Source organism: Myxine glutinosa, unplaced genomic scaffold (genome assembly GCF_964187855.1).
Source record: "Myxine glutinosa unplaced genomic scaffold, kmMyxGlut1.1 SCAFFOLD_532, whole genome shotgun sequence".
Taxonomy (NCBI): domain Eukaryota; kingdom Metazoa; phylum Chordata; class Myxini; order Myxiniformes; family Myxinidae; genus Myxine; species Myxine glutinosa.
In genome coordinates this window covers 189,254-203,965 of record NW_027616629.1, presented here as the reverse complement: position 1 = coordinate 203,965, position 14,712 = coordinate 189,254, and positions in this window count along the sequence as shown.

Here is a 14,712-nt window from a genome sequence, read left to right as displayed (position 1 = left end):
TCACTTTTTATCATCTCCCCCTAGCCAATCAGCTGGCTCCTTGACTCTGGGCTTCAGCTGCATGCTGATTGGCCATCCCGACAATTGGTGTGACCCCATCAAACCCCTCGAACAATCTGTCGTGAGGTGGGCGTGGCCTCAGCCATTCTGAGCAATGTTTTATCACCATGGCGGCGCAATGTGTGGGCACTTCCTCCCTGCATTTCCGGTGAGTTTTATTGGGGCAATTATTCATTCGAGTAACTAATGGGCACTGGTGATGGTAAAACAGTAGAGATAACTACAGAGGTTTCACACACAGGGGAATTAACATATTCACTACACTAGTTAACACGCCCCCTTCCTCATAATCGGGCAAATATACACCTAAGCCGATATCCGGGCTAGACAGGTCCCTGCTTTCTGCACATCGAAGTGGTTCTTGCTATGCACGATCATCGGAGCAGCTACCTATGCAGATCTACCTAAATCTATATATATCACGACCCCAAAATTCATAACAATATTTTATTCCCCATGAAGAGTTCTTTACAATGAGCCACGGCTCAATTTTTTCCATGCAGCGCTTTCGGAGATAGAGGTGCAATTTGTTTCGGTTTTTACAACATGGCGGCCATACCACGTGACCTATGACGTAATTAACAAAAAATTATACAGGTGGAGGGTTACCTATGGTGAAAAATTCCAGTCAATCGGACCAAGGGTTCCAGAGAAAATCATATTTTTATTTTTTATTTTTTTTGTGTACAGAGTCGAGGCTCGTGAAAGAGCTAACATTTATCAAACAAACAAATCAAACAAACAAGCAAACAAGGTATATAAAAAGGGGAGCGGTCGACAAGATGGGGAGAGAAGGGGAGGAAGCACACAAACACAACATTTGAGAGCAGGGACATCAGGAGATGTGTGGGAGGGAGAGGGCCTGGGGGGAGGCAGGATCACTACACTAGTTAACGCAAGGACACCAAGGACTTCCAGGAAAGAAGTCAAAAGTCACCTCAAAAAAGTGGATTTGGGGTGAAATTAGCGGGGGTAGAAAAGATCAAGGTTTCGGATGGGGGAGGATAAGAGATGGTGGTGAACAGCCGTTTTAAAGACCTGGAGGGAGGAGTGGGATTGGAGAGAGTGAGGGAGTTTGTTCCAGAGGTGGGAGAAAAGAGGAATGAAGGAGTGAAACATTTTGTGCGGACAAACAGCTAGACAGACCAAAAAAAACGGACTCAAATGCAAAACCCTCTCCTCTGGCGAAGGTAATAAAAGGTTCATGTTGCCCCCCTTCTGGGCATCAAGTCGACTGCACGACACTTCAGCAATCTTGAGGGCCGCCAGTAACAATCCACGATGAGGAAACAAGCATCCGGGCTGTTGATAGTGCATGAGGACATGCAGGCCTACTAGGAGTACATGGACATGTATGTCGATTAGGTATATGTGGAACAGCTAAGCTCGAAAATGGTTATTCCTCAAAACCGTGATATCCAAGGGTTTACTGTACTTCCTTGTGTTGCCTTCATGACTATTTGCGTGAAATATGCTTGGTCTCAGGGTGAATTCAGGTTACCGTGGTCCTTCCATTTTTTTGTATACTTCATCGAGGCTCGTATCAGAGCTAACACGTAAACCCTATAACAAAGGAAGCGGGAGACAGGAGGGGGGGGGGGGGAGAGAGGGAAGTATAACAGTAGGGAACAGGGACGTAGGGTGACCAGGTCTGAGGAAAAAAATACGGGACACTCAGGCATGGGTCAAGCGGGCTGTGGTAGGCCCCAATGTGAATGCTCAGATTATTGTGGGAAACGTACAAACAACATTAGTTTGTTTAAATGGATTTCAACTTTTGAGGGTGAAACTTTTCAATTCAAAACAATTACAGCTTGAAGTACATTTTTTGCTTTTTGACAAAATACAGAACAAGCCTCCCCAGGCTTCACAATTTCCTTGAGGTTTCAGATTGCAATTGCAATATGACAAAAAAAATTCAAGCATAACTCGTAACCATACCAACAGGTAAATTGAACAATTGCTCAAGCATAACACTGTATGTCTGTCTCTCAGATGGTTTGTGTGTTGTGTGCACACTTTTATTTCTTGTAGTTTGCATTTGATCCTACAGCTCTAAGCAGACCAAGTATAGATCTTGCAAAGGCCATGAAATCACTACATGCCACCTGAAGTTCAGCTTTCATGAGGTCAACGCTATACCTGCAACTAAAACCACCCCACTTTTGTCCCATTAGCGAGAACACTCGCTCAACATAAACATTTGATGGGGGTAAGCAAATGCAATATTCGTAATAGCGACCATGGGAAATGGTGACCATTTTTTTCTCCTGCAGGGGGAGTGTTGTCGGCTTTTTTCCCTCCTCCTGGACACCATGCCACCCTGCAGTCTTGTAGGCTTTTTTTCCTCCGACTGGACACCATGCCACCCTGCACTCTTGTCGGCTTTTTTCCCTCCTCCTGGACACCATACCACCCTGCAGTCTTGTAGGCTTTTTTTCCTCCGACTGGACACCATGCCACCCTGCACTCTTGTCGGCTTTTTTTCCTCCGACTGGACACCATGCCACCCTGCACTCTTGTCGGCTTTTTTTCCTCCGACTGGACACCATACCACCCTGCAGGCTAGTAGGCTTTTTTTCCTCCGACTGGACACCATACCACCCTGCAGTCTTGTAGGCTTTTCTTCCTCCGACTGGACACCATACCACCCTGCAGGCTAGTAGGCTTTTTTTCCTCCGACTGGACACCATACCACCCTGCAGGCTAGTAGGCTTTTTTTCCTCCGACTGGACACCATACCACCCTGCAGGCTAGTAGGCTTTTTTTCCTCCGACTGGACACCATACCACCCTGCAGTCTTGTCGGCTTTTTTTCCTCCAACTGGACACCATACCACCCTGCAGTCTTGTAGGCTTTTTTTCCTCCGACTGGACACCATACCACCCTGCAGTCTTGTAGGCTTTTTTTCCTCCGACTGGACACCATACCACCCTGCAGTCTTGTAGGCTTTTTTTCCTCCGACTGGACACCATACCACCCTGCAGTCTTGTCGGCTTTTTTTCCTCCAACTGGACACCATACCACCCTGCAGTCTTGTAGGCTTTTTTTCATCCAACTGGACACCATACCACCCTGCAGTCTTGTAGGCTTTTTTTCCTCCGACTGGACACCATACCACCCTGCAGTCTTGTCGGCTTTTTTTCCTCCGACTGGACACCATACCACCCTGCAGTCTTGTAGGCTTTTTTTCCTCCGACTGGACACCATACCACCCTGCAGTCTTGTCGGCTTTTTTTCCTCCGACTGGACACCATACCACCCTGCAGTCTTGTAGGCTTTTTTTCCTCCGACTGGATACCATACCACCCTGCACTCTTGTAGGCTTTTTTTCCTCCGACTGGATACCATACCACCCTGCAGTCTTGTAGGCTTTTTTTCCTCCGACTGGATACCATACCACCCTGCAGTCTTGTAGGCTTTTTTTCCTCCGACTGGATACCATACCACCCTGCAGTCTTGTAGGCTTTTTTTCCTCCGACTGGACACCATACCACCCTGCAGTCTTGTAGGCTTTTTTTCCTCCGACTGGATACCATACCACCCTGCAGTCTTGTAGGCTTTTTTTCCTCCGACTGGACACCATGCCACCCTGCAGTCTTGTCGGCTTTTTTTCCTCCGACTGGACACCATACCACCCTGCAGTCTTGTAGGCTTTTTTTCCTCCGACTGGACACCATACCACCCTGCAGTCTTGTAGGCTTTTTTTCCTCCGACTGGACACCATACCACCCTGCAGTCTTGTCGGCTTTTTTTCCTCCGACTGGACACCATACCACCCTGCAGTCTTGTAGGCTTTTTTTCCTCCGACTGGATACCATACCACCCTGCACTCTTGTAGGCTTTTTTTCCTCCGACTGGATACCATACCACCCTGCAGTCTTGTAGGCTTTTTTTCCTCCGACTGGATACCATACCACCCTGCAGTCTTGTAGGCTTTTTTTCCTCCGACTGGATACCATACCACCCTGCAGTCTTGTAGGCTTTTTTTCCTCCGACTGGACACCATACCACCCTGCAGTCTTGTAGGCTTTTTTTCCTCCAACTGGATACCATACCACCCTGCAGTCTTGTAGGCTTTTTTTCCTCCGACTGGACACCATACCACCCTGCAGTCTTGTCGGCTTTTTTTCCTCCGACTGGACACCATACCACCCTGCAGTCTTGTAGGCTTTTTTTCCTCCGACTGGACACCATACCACCCTGCAGTCTTGTCGGCTTTTTTTCCTCCGACTGGACACCATACCACCCTGCACTCTTGTAGGCTTTTTTCCCTCCTCCTGGACACCATACCACCCTGCAGTCTTGTCGGCTTTTTTTCCTCCGACTGGACACCATACCACCCTGCAGTCTTGTAGGCTTTTTTTCCTCCGACTGGACACCATACCCCCCTGCAGTCTTGTCGGCTTTTTTTCCTCCGACTGGACACCATACCACCCTGCAGGCTAGAAGGCTTTTTTCCCTCCGACTGGACACCATACCACCCTGCAGGCTAGTAGGCTTTTTTTCCTCCGACTGGACACCATACCACCCTGCAGGCTAGTAGGCTTTTTTTCCTCCTCCATCCCACCGATAGGCCGGATCTGTATTCGGACTGAACTAAAATCTAATCGGCTTGTTCTTCTCACCCAACCAATTCTCGTGAACCAAGTTTTGTCTGAATCCGTCCATAACTTTTTAAGATATCGTTTTTTACCCCATCTCTCAATGGTGAAGAATCGCTTGACACCATACCACCCTGTGACAGTCCCTATTCACCCATAAAACGGGGTGAATAGGGACAGCCATAAAAATCCTATTTATTCCTATTTAACCCATATATGGGGTTAATAGGGACTATAAGATGCTTTTTAAAAAAACAAGAGAACACTTTCAACACAAATATCAACAAATCAGTATGGTTATCAATTTTCAGCGAAAAAAGTTTCCGAACTTTATTTCAGTTTGTGTCCCGAGTCACAATTTTTTTTTTTTTTTTTTTTTTTTTTTGTATACTGAATCGAGGCTCGTGAAAGAGCTGATATTTACTTCACAAACAAATCAACCAGACAGACAAAATATATAAAAAGAGGGAGCGGAAGACAAGATGGGGAGAGAAGGGGAAGCACACAAACACTTGAGAGCACACAACATTTGAGAGCAGGGAGATGTGTGGGAGGGAGAGGGCTTGGGGGGAGGAGGCGTGGGAAGGGGGGGGGGGCGGGTGGGAGAAATATAAAACACAAGGACACCACGGACTTCCAGGACAGAAGTTGGTATTTCAAAAAAGTGGAATTGGGGTGAAATTAGCGGGGGTAGAAAAGATCAAGGTTTTGGATGGGGGAAGATAAGAGATGGTGGTGAACAGCTCTTTTAAAGACCTGGAGGGTGGAGTGGGATTGAAGAGAGTGAGGGAGTTTGTTCCAGAGGCGGGAGAAAAGAGGAATGAAGGAGTGAAGGTGAGCAGAGAGTCTTGATTTTGGCAGTTTAACCATAAGAGGGTTGCAGGCAGATCTTGTGCGACCTGTAGGAATATTTGCGGGACAGAGCCCAGAGAGAGCTGGGGGGGGGGGGGCAAGGCCAGAGAGGAGTCGGTAGAAGACGGAAAGACCACCAACCTGCCTGCGGTGAGTGAGTGAGTGAGTGAGAGGCCCTTGGAGTTAGCTTCATCGCGGGAGATTCCAATGATTCTGAATGCTTTGGTTTCAACAGCGTGAAGACGAGCTAGGTGTGAGGCAGGAGCACCAGCCCAGAGGGGAGAGCAGTATTCCATTGAGCTGTGGATGAAAGCCTTGTATGTGGTGAGGAGCTCAGGTGTGCCAAGGAAGGACTTCACACGACGGAGGATGCCCAGTCGGTGACTGGCTTTGGAGGCCAGATTTGAAATGTGGTTTTCCCAGGAAAGATCATGGCAGATAGTGAGACCCAAAAGCTTGAGTGACAGAACTTCTTGGAGAGGATTATTCAGAAAGTGGATGGGAGGGTTGTCCAGTTGGTCTTTTTGGAGAGACATCGTAAGAGTGTGAGATTTGTCAGGATTGAAAGACATGTTCCACTTGTTTGCCCAGTCTGTGATTTTGTCCAGGTCTGCAGAGAGAGAGGAGGCTGCAGACTGCCGATCTGAGGGATGAAGAATGGAGCGACAGAGAGTATAGTCATCAGCAAAGAGATAGAGAGGATTTTGAAGAGAGTCAGAGAGATCATTGATGAAGACCAGAAAAAGCACAGGGCCCAGAACACTGCCTTGGGGAACTCCAGCCTGAACAGGAAGAGGAGATGAGAGAAACCCATTCAGGGCCACACGGTGACTACGACTAGAGAGGAAGTCTGCCAGCCATGCGTGGAGATTTCCATGGATACCAAAAGAGGAGAGTTTGGTGAGCAGAGCAGGGTGCCAGACCGTATCGAAGGCACGTGATATGTCAAGGGAGACAGCTCTAATTTCCTGTTTGGCATTGAGGACCTCCATCCATTGTTGAGAAAGCAGAAGCAGCATGTCCAGAGTAGAGTGACCAGGTCCGAAACCAAATTGATGATCAGAGAGCCATTGGAGAAGAGGAAAGATTTCATATCTGAAGCAATGATGGAATCCATGACTTTGCTGATAATTGGAAGAAGGCTGATTGGTCTGTAGTTGCTGGGATCTGTTTTTGCACCTTTTTTGTGCAAAGCGGTGATGTTGGCAGATTTCCAAGCAGATGGCAGATGACCTTGAGCAAAAGAGAGGGTGAAGAGAACAGAGAGAGGGAGTGAAAGAGCGGAAGAACAGGATTTTAGGACCCGTGGGCTGATGCCGTCAGGTCCAGTTGCAGAATCAGAGTCGAGGGTTGACAGAAACTTTTCCACCTTGTCAGGAGGAAAGGACACAGAGTCCAGGAGCAGCTGGGTACGACTCGGTACGGTGGGTACAGAGAGGGATGGGTTTGGGACACAAGATTTAGAGGCAAACACAGAGTTGAGGCATTCAGCTTTTTCACGTGCGGAGTCAGCCGTGTGGTCATTTGAGGTGAGGGAGGGGATGGAGGGGGAACAAACACCAGAAACAGATTTGACCAGATGCCACCAGGATTTGCAAGAGGGAGACAGATAAGAGAGTTCTGTCCTGAGAACGGAAATTGTCCTTGTCCCTGAAAATATAGGTTTAGTATATTTTTAAAAGTTTTTAGGGTAATTAGAGGCAGAAATAGAGCAAAATATGTATTTTTATGGCGGCCATTTTGAAAATCCGCAAATGTAAACACCGCAAATGTAAACATTGATTTTCAGATTCCTTATGCTATAACCTTTCCAAAAATGTATAGGTTTGCTAATCTACCATGATTTTGAACGAAATATAATTTATTGACATAGTGAACCTGACTAGATCCCAAAATGGCCAGACATTGTGTGGTTCATCATCCCCAGATATTGCATACATGTGCCAAATATGAAAGAAAAGCATCGTCATTTTCGAGTAGCGGCTGCAGAAGAACATGCCCCAAAATATAAAACCCAGTTGGGCTAATGCTCAGTTGGGGCTACTAAATCAGTTTGTAAATTAGGGATATCACAAAAACACAATGCATTAAAAATAATTATGTCTAAGGCCACACAAATGTATTCTTACCTCCCTAGATTATTCCCTTAAGTTGGAAGGCAAGGCTCAAATAAACTAGAATGGCACTCTTCGACATCATGACCTCGACCGATATGCCTCCTCCCACATTATCACATCATTATATTATATTGTTATGAATTTGGTAGAGTGATATATAGAGCTAGGTAGATCTGAAGAGGTATCACATGCTTCGTCTGTCGCGATAGGGAATCTACCTTGTAATAAGTTCTATGGTTAGTCCGGTTTGTCGGGATAAGCTGCATTGGTGTCCCCACTATAAGGGAGCGGGGTGTGCTAAATAGTGCAGGGATTATGGATAAGATTCCTTTGTTCGTCATCCCCTCTGTCGTCAAACCTGTGTCCCTTATGGCAACGCACTCATATAAACACTTACATAGGTCCTTAGTGCACAACAGCAATTAAATTCCCTTCCCTTACAAAGACTGTGGAGGACAAACAGGCAACGGCCGCGTACAACACCGGCGTGGGCATCAGACACCGGGCAGGCTGGGAACCACGCCCAGTAGGACTGTGATTGGTTGGCGTGGAAGGCGCGAACCTTGAGCGAATCAGTGCGGAAGGCGCGAGGAGGTTCGGCAGACGGCGGGAAGCTACGAGGCTCTGGTTGGTGGCGCGCCAAAACTGACGTCACATGCCAAGTTACAAAAGGATTCGCCGGCGGCATTCTGGACGCTTCGCTCTGGCCTCTGGGGGATTGAGTCGTGCTGGTCCATTCGCTTGTCGTTATTCGTCCTTGGCTCTTCGTCTTTGGAGGTCGTGTGTTCGCCATCTTCTCGGTGCTGTGAGCGAACGGACCTCGTGGGCGGTGGACGAGAACCTGGAGTGGGGCGTTTGGTCGGGACCGAGCAGAGCGTGGGCGAAGTGGACGGAGGGCTTCCTCGCTCCGGAGCTTGGAGCTGCGTTGGACGGTGGACAAGACTGCAGACAGATAAGCTCGCACCCACGAACCATTACACGACGGACAGTTATTTTTGTAAATCATTTTCCTTTGTCTTGTCTCTGAGGTGAGGTGTGCGGGATCCCGATTTAGGACATTTGATTACCGGCGCGTATTTTCCTGTCACGCTATCCTTGTAAATAAACCATTGTATTATTTTCCCTTTCCATTCAAAATCATGTGTTCGTTGAGTTAATTCCCCTGCAGGATCGGAGCTTTGGTTGGATCGCTTCGGTAAGCGCCTCCGCCTCTTCCTCTTCACTTCTACGTCCCGCGGTTTATAGCCGAATCCGAGATGCTCGTCGCCTCAATAATTAAAGCCGTTCGGTCACCCTGGTATTAACCGGAGCGTATTCGCACAACAACTGCTATTCAGGAGTGGGGTTGAACCTTGTTATAAATTGGTGTCGAGTGTGGATAATTTGGACGCAAAATTTTCGTAGTCTGAGGCGATAAATTTGCATCGTCGATCGGTGCGCGAACAGCGCGTCAGTTAAAATTAAATCGGTTCCTGTTGTAAAATCCGCGTGAAAGCGACCTCTTCTTTACGGATGGGAGAGATGAGCAATATGGAAGAAAAAGGATGGAAGATGCAGGGAGCATTGGAAGTGAGTCGGACATAGTTGGGGTTGAGCATAGCGATGGAGACACCCCCGCTATCTAGGCGGTCCCGAATGATAACCAGGCCTTAATTAATGCAATTTCTGGAGTGAATGGGAAGCAAAATTGATGCTCAAAGTGAGCAGATAGGGGATTGGAAAACAAAATGGATGCTCGGAGTGAGCGAATGGAAAACAAAATTGAGGGATTAAAGGGAGAATTGGAAGGGCAAATTGATGGATTGAAGGAGGGATTGAAAGAGCAAATTGAAGGGATGGAAAGCAAAATTGATGGATTGGAGGGGAAAATGGAGGGGATGAATGAGCAAATGAATGAACAAGGAAATGATATAAAGGAAAGGAATGAACAATTGGAAGTAAAAATAGGGGAAAGACACAGCAGTTGAGGGGAACGAATTGATGGCGTAGAAGGGAGAGTGCAAAACCAAATTACAGACAGACTGGGGGAATTTGAGGCTAAAGTAGAAACTAAAATGGGGGAGATGGAAAAATCAGTGGGGGTGGAAATTGAACTTAAACGGGAAGAATTAATGTCAAAAATAGAGCAGGGCATGACCCAGGCTGTCCGAATGGGGGAAAAAATTGGAGGATAGAATTGGGGCCACAAATACCAGAATTGATAAAGTAAATGGAGATCTGGAAGGCTAGTGGGGCCGGGTGGATGCCAGAATGCGACAACAGTGAGGCATGGGGACTGCTCAAACAACAGGGGGGCGAATTGGCCGAAGGGGTAAAAGGGTTGGAAGCCCGCATAACAGAGGAGAGGGGGTTAATTGAAAAAAGCCTGTGGGGGCCACATTTGGATGACAAACGAGTGAATGATTTGATGCAGGAGCGACTGGAGACCTGGGACAATACCATCAAGGCGGAGGTTGTTCGGGTCCAAGAAAGCGAAGAGAAGAGGTGAGTCGGTCCATTAAACATCTCCAGGATCAGATTAAGGTGACCCAGGAGACCCTCACCACGAGCCACATTTGGACACCAGAGGCCCCGAAACTGAATACCCAGTTGGGGGGGGGGGGGTGTTTTGGCCCCGGGCTGGATTTGGACAGAGAGGAATCGGGGAATAGAGTCTCTGGAAAAACAACCCCCCCTCGTACATTTTGATGGATCAAGGAGTCTAGAGGCTTCCTGACACAATTTGAGTGCGTGTCTCAGCTCAATGGTTGGGGAGAGCGGGAGCGCATGGGGAATCTGGTGGCGACACTGCAGGGGTCAGCCGCAGACATACTAAATGTAGTCCCAGAGGGAATATTGACCAGCAAGGCCATCTGTGAGGCCTTGACTCTCAGGTATGGGACAGGTTCGAGGTGCGACCTGGTCAGGGCGCAGCTGCTGCATCGTAGGCGAAAGCCTAACGAGACGATGCAGGAGATGGCTCAGGATATTTACCAATCTGTGGGGATAGCATACCGGGACCTACCAGTACAGGCGTGGGACAAGCTGGCGCTAGAGAAATTTATGGCTGCTATTCCTGATGTTGCCTGGTGGATCCTAGGATGTTGGTGTAGCGGCTAGGGTGCCAGCTTAGGATCCTAGGATCCTGGGTTCGAATCCCGGTCGATCGCTGAATTAACGTCAGGGGGGTTGACTCAGCCTGTCATCCTTCCGAGGTCGGCTAATTGAGTACCAGCTCACTGGTAATTCCCTGTGTCGTAAAAAGGTGACAAACAGGGTTGGCGGCAGGAAGGGCATCTGGCCGTAAAACATTGCTTCAAAAAGGGGACCAACAAAAACAACAACAACCACGGTGCCCGAAAAAGGCCAACCCCCGCTTTGCGGGGAAAAATGGCCTCTAAAGGTGGTTTTTAAAATTGTTTTTTTAAATTCCTGATCCCGAGGTCCGGACGTTGGTGGAGTTGCAGGAGCCGCCCACTGTGTACAGGGCGGCGGAATGCGTGGTGAGACTGACCTTTTTGAGGACGTCGAACCGCGCATCAGAGAGGGCACCTGTGACGGTACGGCAGGCAGAGGTGCAGGATCAGGAGAAGCCAGAGGATGACATAGGCCGAATGTTAAGGGGGATTAGCCGCCAGCTGACAAATTTGACCGGGGGCAAATTTGCAGGGAGTGAGTCACGGCAGTTTGGCCCAGGTTTGCCATCAGGATGGCCTGATTTTCATCGGGTTGGGCCAGGAGAAAGGGGTGCTCCGCCTGGGTACCAGAGGAGTCTGTTCATGGGGACTTGTTTTAGATGTGGGAGAAGAGGGCACAGGCAGAGGGATTGTCGGCAACCACCTGGGCCACCACCTCCTAACAGGCTTCACAGTCCAGAAAGGAGGGGGCCCCCAGTAGGTCTACAGGCACCAGAAAGAGGACCACCACCTCGGACTGGGCCTGTCGCAATATAGTGTGCGGGAAACTAGAACGAGCCGAGCATACGGGGCCATGCTCGGCTGGCAAGTGTGTGGAGAAGCGTACTCCTTTGGCGAAGATAGTAAATTGCGGAAAAATTGGCACGGGTAATCTAAGGGTTAGATGCAAAATTGAGGGAGAATTTTGTGAGGCTGTGGACACTGGAGCCAGTGACACCATTATCAATCCGAGTGCTGGACCAGAGTGTTGGAGGCTGGGACAAAATCGATAGGGTAGAAGGACACAGCCTTCAACTGGCTATGGGGGAAACGGCGCCAATATGGGGACGTGGAGTGGTGAGGATGGAGTTGGGTGGTCTGGAGGTCAGCGTGGTTGCATGGGTGGAGGAGGTGTGTGATCAGTGTCTATTGGGCTTGAGTTTCCTGGTGGAACATGACTGCCAACTAGACCTTGGGCGTGGTCATATGTGGTTGGGCACTGAGGCTGCAGTTGGTGGGACTGGTGGATGACGAGGAGGTGCAGGGGACGTGGCTGGAGGTGCCACGCACTGTGGCCGTGCCTCCCAGGTCAGACAGTGGTGATTGCGGAGTTAGCAGCAGGTGCTCAACCCATTGGCCAGCTGGGGCTAGTGGAGTCGTGGTCCTCACAGGGGACCGAGGGATTGATGGTGGGTCGCACCCTCGTAGACACCCGTGGGCCTATGTTGGCAGTTAGGCTGCTCACCTTGTCCGATAGCCCCCGCACTTTAAGGCGCGGAGCCATCGTAGCCAAATGCAGTAGTGTAGTAGAGGTCACCGGAGGAAGTGGATCCACATGCTTGCCAGTACAGCCGGAAAGAGGGGAAAATTTGGGGAAATGTGTTTGGCCAGAGGGAGTGCGGGACATGATGACACGCTCTGAAGGGGGCCTGACATCGGAGCAGGTAGAGACATTGCACAATTTGGTTGGTAAGAACTTGGATGTTTTTTCTCTCTCTCCCAAGGATGTTGGACGCACGGGTCTCATCAGGCACCAAATTAGTACTGGCGAGGCTCGGCCTATCGCCAACCACCAAGGCGGCTCCCTTTCACTAGGAAAGAGGAGGCAGAAGAACAGGTGAGCAAAATGGAAAAAGCCAGACTTATCGAGCCCTCGGTGAGTCCTTGGGTGTCACCCATTGTGCTGGTGAAAAAGAAGGATGGGACCACTCGGTTCTGTGTGGACTACCGCCAGCTCAATCACGTGACACTCAAGGACTCATATCCCCTCCCAAGAATTGATGACACCCTCGATGCTGTTTCAGGCTCAAAATGGTTTTCGACATTGGACTTAAAGAGTGGTTATTGGCAGGTGGAGATGGATAAAGAGGCGAGAGAGAAAACGGCATTCACCACAGGAAAGGGTCTCTGGCAGTTTGTTGTCATGCCTTTTGGATTGTGCAATGCCCCTGCCACGTTTGAGCGTCTGATGGAACGTGTTCTAATTGGCTTACCATGGCAGACTTGCCTTGTCTATCTGGATGACGTATTGGTCCACGCTCCCACATTTGAACAGGCTGCTAAAAATTTGTCATAGGTATTTGAGTGATTACGGGGTGCTGGGTTGAAATTGAATCCGAGCAAGTGTGAAATTTTCAGGAGAGAGGTGACTTACCTGGGTCACGTGATTAGTGAGAGCGGCGTGGCCACTGACCCTGGAAAAGTAAAGGCTGTAAAAGAGTGGCCCGCCCCCAAAAGTGTAAGAGAGGTCAGAGGATTTTTGGGCCTCTGCTCTTACTACAGGAGATTTGTGGCAAATTTCGCAGAACTTGCAAGACCCTTGCACACATTGACAGAGAAAGGAGCCCGATTTATATGGTCAGAGAGCTGCAGCGAGGCATTCAGTCACTTAAAACAACGTCTGGTCGAGGCCCCAGTTTTGGCATACCCGACGGATGATGGCAATTACATCCTGGACACAGATGCGAGCCAGGAAGGATTGGGAGCTGTGTTGTCACAAATGCAACAGGGAGTCGAGAGGGTTATTGCATATTAGTCGGGTACTTTTGAGGCCAGAGCGAAATGATTGCGTTACCCGCAAATAACTATTAGCCCTACTGTCTGCGGTTGGACAATTTCACCCTTACCTTTATGGGAGGGAGTTTGTGATCCGAGTAGATCATGCCTCCTTGCAATGGCTTCTTTGGTTCAAATAGCCAGAGGGACAAATTGCAAGGTGGCTTGAGAGGCTGCAGCAGTATAATTTCGCTGTGCAACATCGGCCCGGCAAAGCACATGCCAATGCAGACGCCCTCTCTCGGCGCCCCTGTTGGGAGGCACAATGCAAATTTTGTGATAGACAGGAAGCCAAGGATCCAATTGGGCAGGATCAAATTGATGCATGCCTATATGCAGCGAGAGTGACCAGGCAAACTTTGCCACAACCCCCACCTGAATTGGGCGATGTGAATTGGCAAGAGAGTCAAAGGGAGGATCCTGTTTTGGGGCCCCTTTTTCATTGGCTGGAGGAGGACAAAAGACCTTGGGAGGATATTGCTCCACATGGGGCCCAGGTAAAGGCTTATTGGGCACAGTGGCAGATGTTGGGATTGAAAGATGGCTATTTGTTTAGAAAATGGGTGACAACAATGGGTGATGTAGCTTCCTGGTTGATAATTATTGTACCAAAAAAATTGAAGGAAGTGGTTATGGGGCATGTACATGGGACTAGGACAATGGGACATTTGGGCATGGCCAAAACTTTGTCCAAATTGTGGCAGAAGTTCTGTTGGGTGAATTTGGGCAGGGACATTCAAAATTGGGTGAGATCCTGCGCCCTCTGCCGCGGTAAGAAGGGACCCCCACGTGCGTGCAAGGCCCCACTCCAGGTGTACAACGTAGGGGCACCACTTGAGCGGGTGGCAGTAGATGTGGTGGGGCCCCTGCCAGCCACCTGCCGAGGGAACCGGTACATTATGGTGGCAATGGACTACTTCACCAAGTGGCCAGAAGCCTACCCATTGCCCAACCAGGAAGCCTGGCTGGTAGCTCAAGTTTTAGTTGAGGGATTCTTCTCCCGATTTGGCGTTCCAAGGGAACTACACACCGACCAGGGCCGGAACTTTGAATCCGCGCTCCTGCAGTCGGTGTGCGAGCTCCTCCAAATTCACAAGACCAGGACGACCCCCCTTAGGCCTCAATCGGATGGGATGGTGGGGAGGTTCA